Source organism: Triturus cristatus, chromosome 2_2, assembly GCF_964204655.1.
Source record: "Triturus cristatus chromosome 2_2, aTriCri1.1, whole genome shotgun sequence".
Classification (NCBI taxonomy): domain Eukaryota; kingdom Metazoa; phylum Chordata; class Amphibia; order Caudata; family Salamandridae; genus Triturus; species Triturus cristatus.
The window spans coordinates 408,682,038-408,689,594 of NC_140582.1; positions in this window are offsets into that span (position 1 = coordinate 408,682,038).

Below are 7,557 nucleotides of genomic sequence, written 5' to 3' on the forward strand. Positions count from 1 at the left end.
TACATTTGGAGAGTGCCACTCGGCCTTGTAGTATTTGGGCCTTAGGCCCACATGCTGCTAAAAGGATGGACGCAGACACAAGTTATATGGTTGGATAACTGGCCAGGAGCACGTGCGCTCGGCCCCTTTTATTGCCAGGGTCACCTGACTGGTGACACCTGTGGTGGGTGGGTGTTCAGTGTGTGTTACAGCAGGCTGGAACACTAGACTGCTGATCGGAGGATCACTACATCCCTCCTAAACTTTAATAAAGGTCAAAACACAAAAGCCCGAACCTGTGGGAGAGAACACAAATTACAAACAAAACATAAGTCACAGATAATGACTTCCACGTAGTCTCTTCGCTGATAGTCAACTGCCGGCGATGGTATTCTTGCAGCCGGGACCACTCTGTCTCTTTGGCACGATGTCCGGGGGCTCTATGGTCGTGCTCGTCCGGACTTGCACCGTGGAAGTGTGCTTTACAGTCTCCTTCTTCCTGTACTGCCGTCAGTGAAAAGTGTAGATGGAATGATGGTGGACCATTAGTGTTTTACTTTCCGCTGTACAGTCCTGGTAGAGGTGTTTTCTCCAACTGGTGGTTGTCTTCTCACAGGATTCACAGTTGCAGGATATCCCTTTCACGGATACCCCTCTCTCGTGGATGTCCCCTCTCACTGGACGACCCGGAGGCCCTTTGCTGCCAGGCTTCCACTGGACAGGTGGACTGCCGCCTTGTCGCTCCAACCGCATTGGAGGAGTCACTACAGGTCCTCTCTCCGTGTCCGAAGCTCCACCTGAAAAGGGTGTTGTTGGCACTTGGTCCTTCGCATGCTACCTCTGTTCTCCCAGGGACCCGCTACCACCGGTGCCCCTGAGGCCACTGCCCCTTGGATATCCACGGCCCTATGACCGTTCCATCCCAGAGGTGGTTGTTACCAACCGACCAGCCTGCTCGCCTCTGTCGTCCCCGGGTGACCTTTGGGTTTGCACATAGACGTGTACTCCCAGTGGTGCTGATGTTTTCCAGGTACTGTGTTCGGATGTCCATGCACCATCTCACTTTCCTCTTCGGGTGTTCCCCTTCCGGTGTGGGTTGTGTTGATATATCACGCACACCTCTTTGCTCCTCTCCTTTCTTCTTCAGGTGTTCCCTTTCTGGTGTGTGTTGTGTTGATGTGTCATGCACACCTCTTCACTCTTCTCCTTTCCTCTTCGGGTGTTCCCCTTCTGGTGTGTGTTGTGTTGATCTGTCACGCACACCTCTTTGCTCTTCTCCTCTCCTTCTCTTCTTCCTTCGTCGCGGCGTCGTGCCACTCAGGATCTGTCTTTCTTTTCCTTTCTTTGCGACGCGGTCCGGTCTTCTCATCTTCTTGCTCGCCCTTACCAGGCTTCTCCGTGTAGCGTGCACTCTACACGTTTGCCTCTGGTCTTGTCCCAGCACTAGGACACTGTCTTCCTTTCACTCTGTGACTAGACCAGTCGTCGCAACCTTCTTTCTCACGATTACTTCTGACTTCAAAGTGATGTTGTTGGACCTGTCGTCCGTCTCTTTCTGGTCCTCTTCGTGGACCTCTTCTGGGGTCCTCTTCATCGACGTCCCCTCGGTCTTCCTCTTCACTCCCACTCTGACCTCTGGACGGGTCAGTGTGATCTCTGACCTCTTGTAGGTCGGCATCCTCCTTGCAACCATCTGGCTGGTTGGCTTCTTCCTTGCGACCATCTGGCTGGTCGGCGTCTTCCTTGCGACCAGTTGGTTGGTCGGCTTCTTCTTTGTGACCATCTGGTTGGTCGGCTTCTTCCTTGCGACCAACTGGCTGGTCAGCGTCTTCCTTGCGACCATCTGGCTGGTCGGCGTCCTCCTTGCAACCAACTGGATGGTCGGCTTCTTCCTTGCGACCATCTGGTTGGTCGGCTTCTCCCTTGCGACCAACTGGCTGGTCGGCTTCTCCCTCCTGGCGACCATCGTCTGGGTCTTCGTGCTTCTCGTGGTCTGCGCAACCACTTCTTCTCCTTGTCTCCGCAGTCACCTTGCTTCGGCGTGTTTCTGACTGCGCCCTTCGTTTGCTTTTACAGACTTGCTGCCTGGCTCTATCTATTCACACTTTGCCATCCAAGTGCTTTGCGCCTTGCTGTTTTCACTCCTGCGGTGAACACCCCTGGCCAGTAGGCGTTGACGCACATTGCGCACCCTTGGCAGTCGGTTCTTTGGAGGATTCTTTGCAGGCTCACTTGTAGATGTTTGCCACCCCAGCTCAAGCAGTTTCACTTTTCACGTATATGCTTTTCTGTGTCATAATTTTCCACACGCTGCAGTGCATTGCATCTGGCGCCTTTGCTTTCTGTTTTGTTTTGCTTTCCTTTAGACAGCCTGGATCTTCCTCTCTGGGGTCATCAGCTGTGTGTCTCGGCCACTCTTTCTCTAAACTTAGCAGGATGCCCCAACGCTATTGTGCAGTTCTCCTGGCATCCAGAGTGATTTCTTGTCTCTTTTCCATGTTGACTGCCTGGATCTACTTCACCCTAGGCATTTTCGATGCTCCTTGGAAGTCTCTCTACGGAGTCCCTTGCATGCTATACAGCATTTCATTTAGTGGGTGTAGTACCACTGATCGACCACCTGGTGGCAGCGTTGCATTTTTATTGATTTCCTTTTCACAAACAGAAGCTTCCCACATGCTGCAGGCTCCGTTCCGGGACCTTGTTCCTTCACTCCCGGTCCTTCCCGTCTGACACTGTGGTTCCTGCCATGCCTCCCCCGGGTAAGCCTTTCTATTTTAGTTCCTTTTGCTTTTCGGGCGGTTCTGGGCACACACTGTTCCTTGTTGCCCTCTGCCCCTCTCAGCAGGCTCCTTGAGGGTGGAGGAACTGGAGGGCCGGTTGTGGCGGTTGCTGCCTCCAGCCTCTGAACAGCTTCTCACTCGCCCCACTCTTGGGTGTCGGTCCCTTTTGCCACAGTCTATCCTGCTTACATGCCGCGCTGGCTGCACACAGTTTACTTGTGTTCTCCCCTCGCAGCAGGCCCTTTCACTCTAGGGGCTGCGCGGGGGAGGAGAAGGGGTGCTGGTGCCATTCTGATCGGCCACGGGCCGCGATCAGTCTCTTCCTCCCCCACAGCAGTAGCCTCTCACCATTTCCACACAGCGCGGGGGTAGGAGATGTTGCTGTAGATTGCGGGGATTCCTTACTCCGGGCAGTTTCCCTCCGGGACCATCTCTCCTAAACCCCACCGCCGCTGGCACGCTCCTCACACACCGCGCGGGGTGGGGGAGATTCACGCTGCACCCGGAGGCTGCTTACTCCTTTGGGGGCATTGGGCTCAGTCTATTTCTCCCTGCGGGGATGGGGGAGTGGTTAGCTACTCCACTCTCCGTCCTCCCGCACCAGGCTGTCTTCGCGCCCTGATGTCCCGCAGCAGCCCTGGCTCACCTTCACCTGACGTCTGATCGCGCCTCACGCCCCTGGTGGCAGTCCTGCGGCGGCGGCCTTCATCGGCTCAGTCCGGCCTCGCTCCTCGACCCTCACGGGCTTAGTTTGCGCCGGAGGGCACACCGCAGATCCTTCAGCGCGGAGTGGGCTCCCGCGAACCTCCTGTTGTGTGGGGACACTCCTCACACCTCAGAGCCCCTCGACATCTTTTCCATGCACGGGCTTCTCCCCTGCCTGGCGGGACATCGCGACCGACGCGGGTGGGCTCCGCTCGGCTTTCTGCACCCCCGGGGCTCTTCTCACGCCCCGTGGCATTTTGTGTCAGTGCGGGGTGGGCTCCTGGTCACCGTCTTCACGCCTCGGCTCTTCACATGCCCCGCAGGCGATTAGCCATCTCTCACTAATTCACAGGGGGTGCCCCTCACACGGAATCACTCCCCCTCACCACCTTCCAAAAGGCGGCTGCACACGCGGGATTCACCCGCTCGTCGCCATTGTAGTATTTGGGCCTTAGGCCCACATGCTGCTAAAAGGATGGACGCAGACACAAGTTATATGGTTGGATAACTGGCCCAGAGCACGTGCGCTCGGCCCCTTTTATTGCCAGGGTCACCTGACTGGTGACACCTGTGGTGGGTGGGTGTTCAGTGTGTGTTACAACATGCTGGAACACTAGACTGCTGATCGGAGGATCACTACAGGCCTCTACTATACATTGTAACAAGCATGCAGCCGGAGGGCTGAGCATGGCCGAAGGTATACATTAATGCTGGGCGATCACTCATGGTCACTCAACGATACCCAGTATATTGTGTGTGCGCCTTATAGCATTATATCCCCAGTGCTCTGCATTGTATGGGACCTGACCCCAGATGCGAGGTCCTTACACTGGCGATGAGGTCAGTACTGCCAGTGTGCAGAGGACGCCCGCCTTTAACATCGATTGATTAAAGTTCCATGCAAAAATCTTCACAAAATAGTGTTCTGATAAGTTTTGCTGCACATGTAAAGATTCGGGGGGGATTCGTGAAGCGGGGTTTCAGAAAAATGGGGTTGAAAAAAGGGTGCGTTTGCAATGTTAATTCCTATAGGAACCTGTCAACATGACTAGTCGACTACAGCTTGAACCACTGAATGGAATTACAGCAAAGTTGACAGAAAGGTATGTGTTGTTACGCAGATTGTTCTTTTTGTTATTTGGTGCAAATCCGTTCAGTAGTTGTTGAGAAACTTAAGAATAAAATTATAGTGATATCTCTGGCCACGGATATTTTACGTAAAAAGACAAGCTTTGGCAGGGCGCTGAGGTGAGGTTTTTTTTCCGGAGAGTCCAGATTTACAAGAATGACGTACAAACTGCAGGACTATATAACAAAACCCAAAACAATTCATCTCAATATTCTACAATTTAATAGGACCCTCTTCGATGCTATCCACTCCTGCACCAGAGCACTATACAATAAAAGTAACTACAGCAGAATAAAATGCATTACAAACCTCTGTGATATAAAAGCATTTCCATCCATATAGTAACAAAAATACGGTACATTTTAAAACAAAATCATAAACGATATTACAAGACACCAAAACGCACTGTAATGTAATAGAATAAAATCACATGTCTTTCGCTCGGTCTTTGACTGACAGGTGTAACTTGCGCACTTTTTTCATTAAATAAAGTAAAAAATAAAATTTTTGAAACTAGACGAATAGTGTCTGTGATTCTTGGCTATCTTTGAGAGACATTTATCTTTCCATGTGACGTATCACTCCTTTGAGGTTGTGAAGTTATGCCAAGCTCTATCCTTGGAGTAATAAATCTAAAAGGTGGGCATTTCCTGTTCAGCAGGCACGTCTCCTGCGTGTGCATTCGTTCAGGGGTGATGTCATACAGATGAAATAATGAACTTTCTGATATGTGAAGGCGGCCGGTAGAATAAAGGGGGGAGAATTCTAAGTTGCCTGGTACTTGTGTGAGGCTTAAGAATTGCGTGTGAGTTGTGAAATGTCACCGTTTCAAGTTAGGAAAAGTTGAGTGTTGTCTTTTTTGTCTGGGTGGAGATGAAGCTACATGGCACTATTCTTTGCCTTCTACATTCAACAATGTTTCATTTGGAGCGCTGGTCACTGGCTAAAGAGTGAAGTGCACAGTAGCGGTCCGTGGAGGGAGTTCGGTGGGGCAGTGATGCGGGGCGGGGGAGGGGCAGAGTGGGGAAATGTAAACACCGGAATATGGATGAACGGAGATAAGTACACATTTAAATAAATAAAACGAATTTCGTTGCGCGCGCTGCATCGCAGGAACTCCCTCCATGGACCGCTACTGGAACTGCAAGTCTTGGTCTGATCTGAGGTCTGGATGGTAAATGCTGTGCATAAAAACAGTAAAAGCTAATGCGGAACTGTTAACCGTAACACACGCAAGACATGTATCACTGCCATTTCCGAAGCTAAAACACGAGTGGCATGCAATTTACTGCTCTTTTCTCATAAAAATGAACAGCCACCAAATGCTCAAGTCCAAACATGCCACAGCGCCATTAAAGAATGGCTAACCAGCTGGGGTTCTGATACCACATCATACACTATCCTTGCGTGAAGAAACTATAAGGAAGGCGTACAAAGATGACAAACAAATTAGAGGTGCCCTATCAATCGGAACAGCTCTCCTTCCCTTACGAAAGATGGCTGGTTGTCATAGTCCACTTCTGCCAATATCTGGTGTCCCTCTCCATCAGATACTACACATGTGTGGTGCCTGCCACCCTTGCAATGTATCACAGTCTGCTCCTCCTCTGTGCAGGCTCAGAGGCCTCCAACATGTGCGCTAGAGGTAAAAACATCCAGCACTCATCCCAACAACCTTTGCAGAAGGACTTGGAGTACCTGCTGCAACACTATGCTTCTCTATGGTAAAAAACTGTGCCCCATAAGTTTATTGGAGGCATTATAACCAATTTGGCATTTATTGCAATAGAATATCATAGCTCGGAGGGAAGCAAAGGAGGAGTGGGATTGGGGGAATATTAAAAAAACAAGTGTTATGGGGAGAGGTGGGAGAAGCTACGGACTAGCTGAGAAGAAAGGGGAAGTGACACAGAGAGCAAGGGGCTGGAAAGGTAAAGGGGAAGCAGCACACAGGGAAGAGAGCATGAAAATATGCGCCCTCTCATAGAGTGCTTAAAGAAAAAAAGAAAAAAATGTAGTTCCCTAAATGCAAGCATCGTTAGCACAGAAAGCATACACACCAACCAACCAGGACACTGTGAGGCCGAAATGGTTCTGGTTCTCCGTTTATGGTGAAAGCCCGCCCTGAGCAGACGTGTACCCTGCAGGGACAAGATCAGAGAGGTTATTACCTGTCTCTTAATGTCCCCGCGTTTGATTTGTGTAATGCAATAGAGATCACAGGGGTGGTCTTAGTAGGACTCACGGGGTGCGGGGTGTGGAGGGGCTGGGCCGGGGACTGGACGGGGTCATCAGACCTCAGAGTGGTTGACACCTTCCTCCTTTCTCAAATTTGCTTGAAAATGCACAATTTGCCCACTCTGTTTACAAAAGTTTCTCGGGTGGAGAGGACCCCCGAACCCCACATAGGTGGGTCGGGCTCGCTCGCTCGGCGCAGTGCAGTGCGACAATTGTTTTATGCCTCACCACTTTCAAATGTCACACTCCGCCATTAAAAGCAGTTTTGTGTCATTTGCATAGGATATCACTTTCGCTCCCAGTTCTAATGCTAGAAATGCTAGGGGAGTGAGATATAAACTGAAGAGTGTTGGACTCGAAGCTGAACCCTAGGGGACACCTGTATCCACTTCCTGTGGACTGGCAGAGCAGGGAGAAATCAAAACTTGCTGGCTTCTATGTGCAAAAAAATGACATTAGTCATCCCAACGCACGCCCTGTCACTCCAATGGCCTGGAGATGGTCAAGCAGCAACGTGTGAGTTACCGTATCAAAGGCCGCTGATAGGTCCAGCATGACCAATACAGCCGCCCCCCCAATCTAGGGTTCCTTTAATGTATTCTGATACGTCAATCAGTGCGGTTTCTGTGCCATAGTAGGCTCCAAAATCTGATTGACTTGGGTGAAGTAAGAAGTTTCACGGTTGTTTAATCACCTGTTTCTCTAGAATTTTAGATAAGGCTG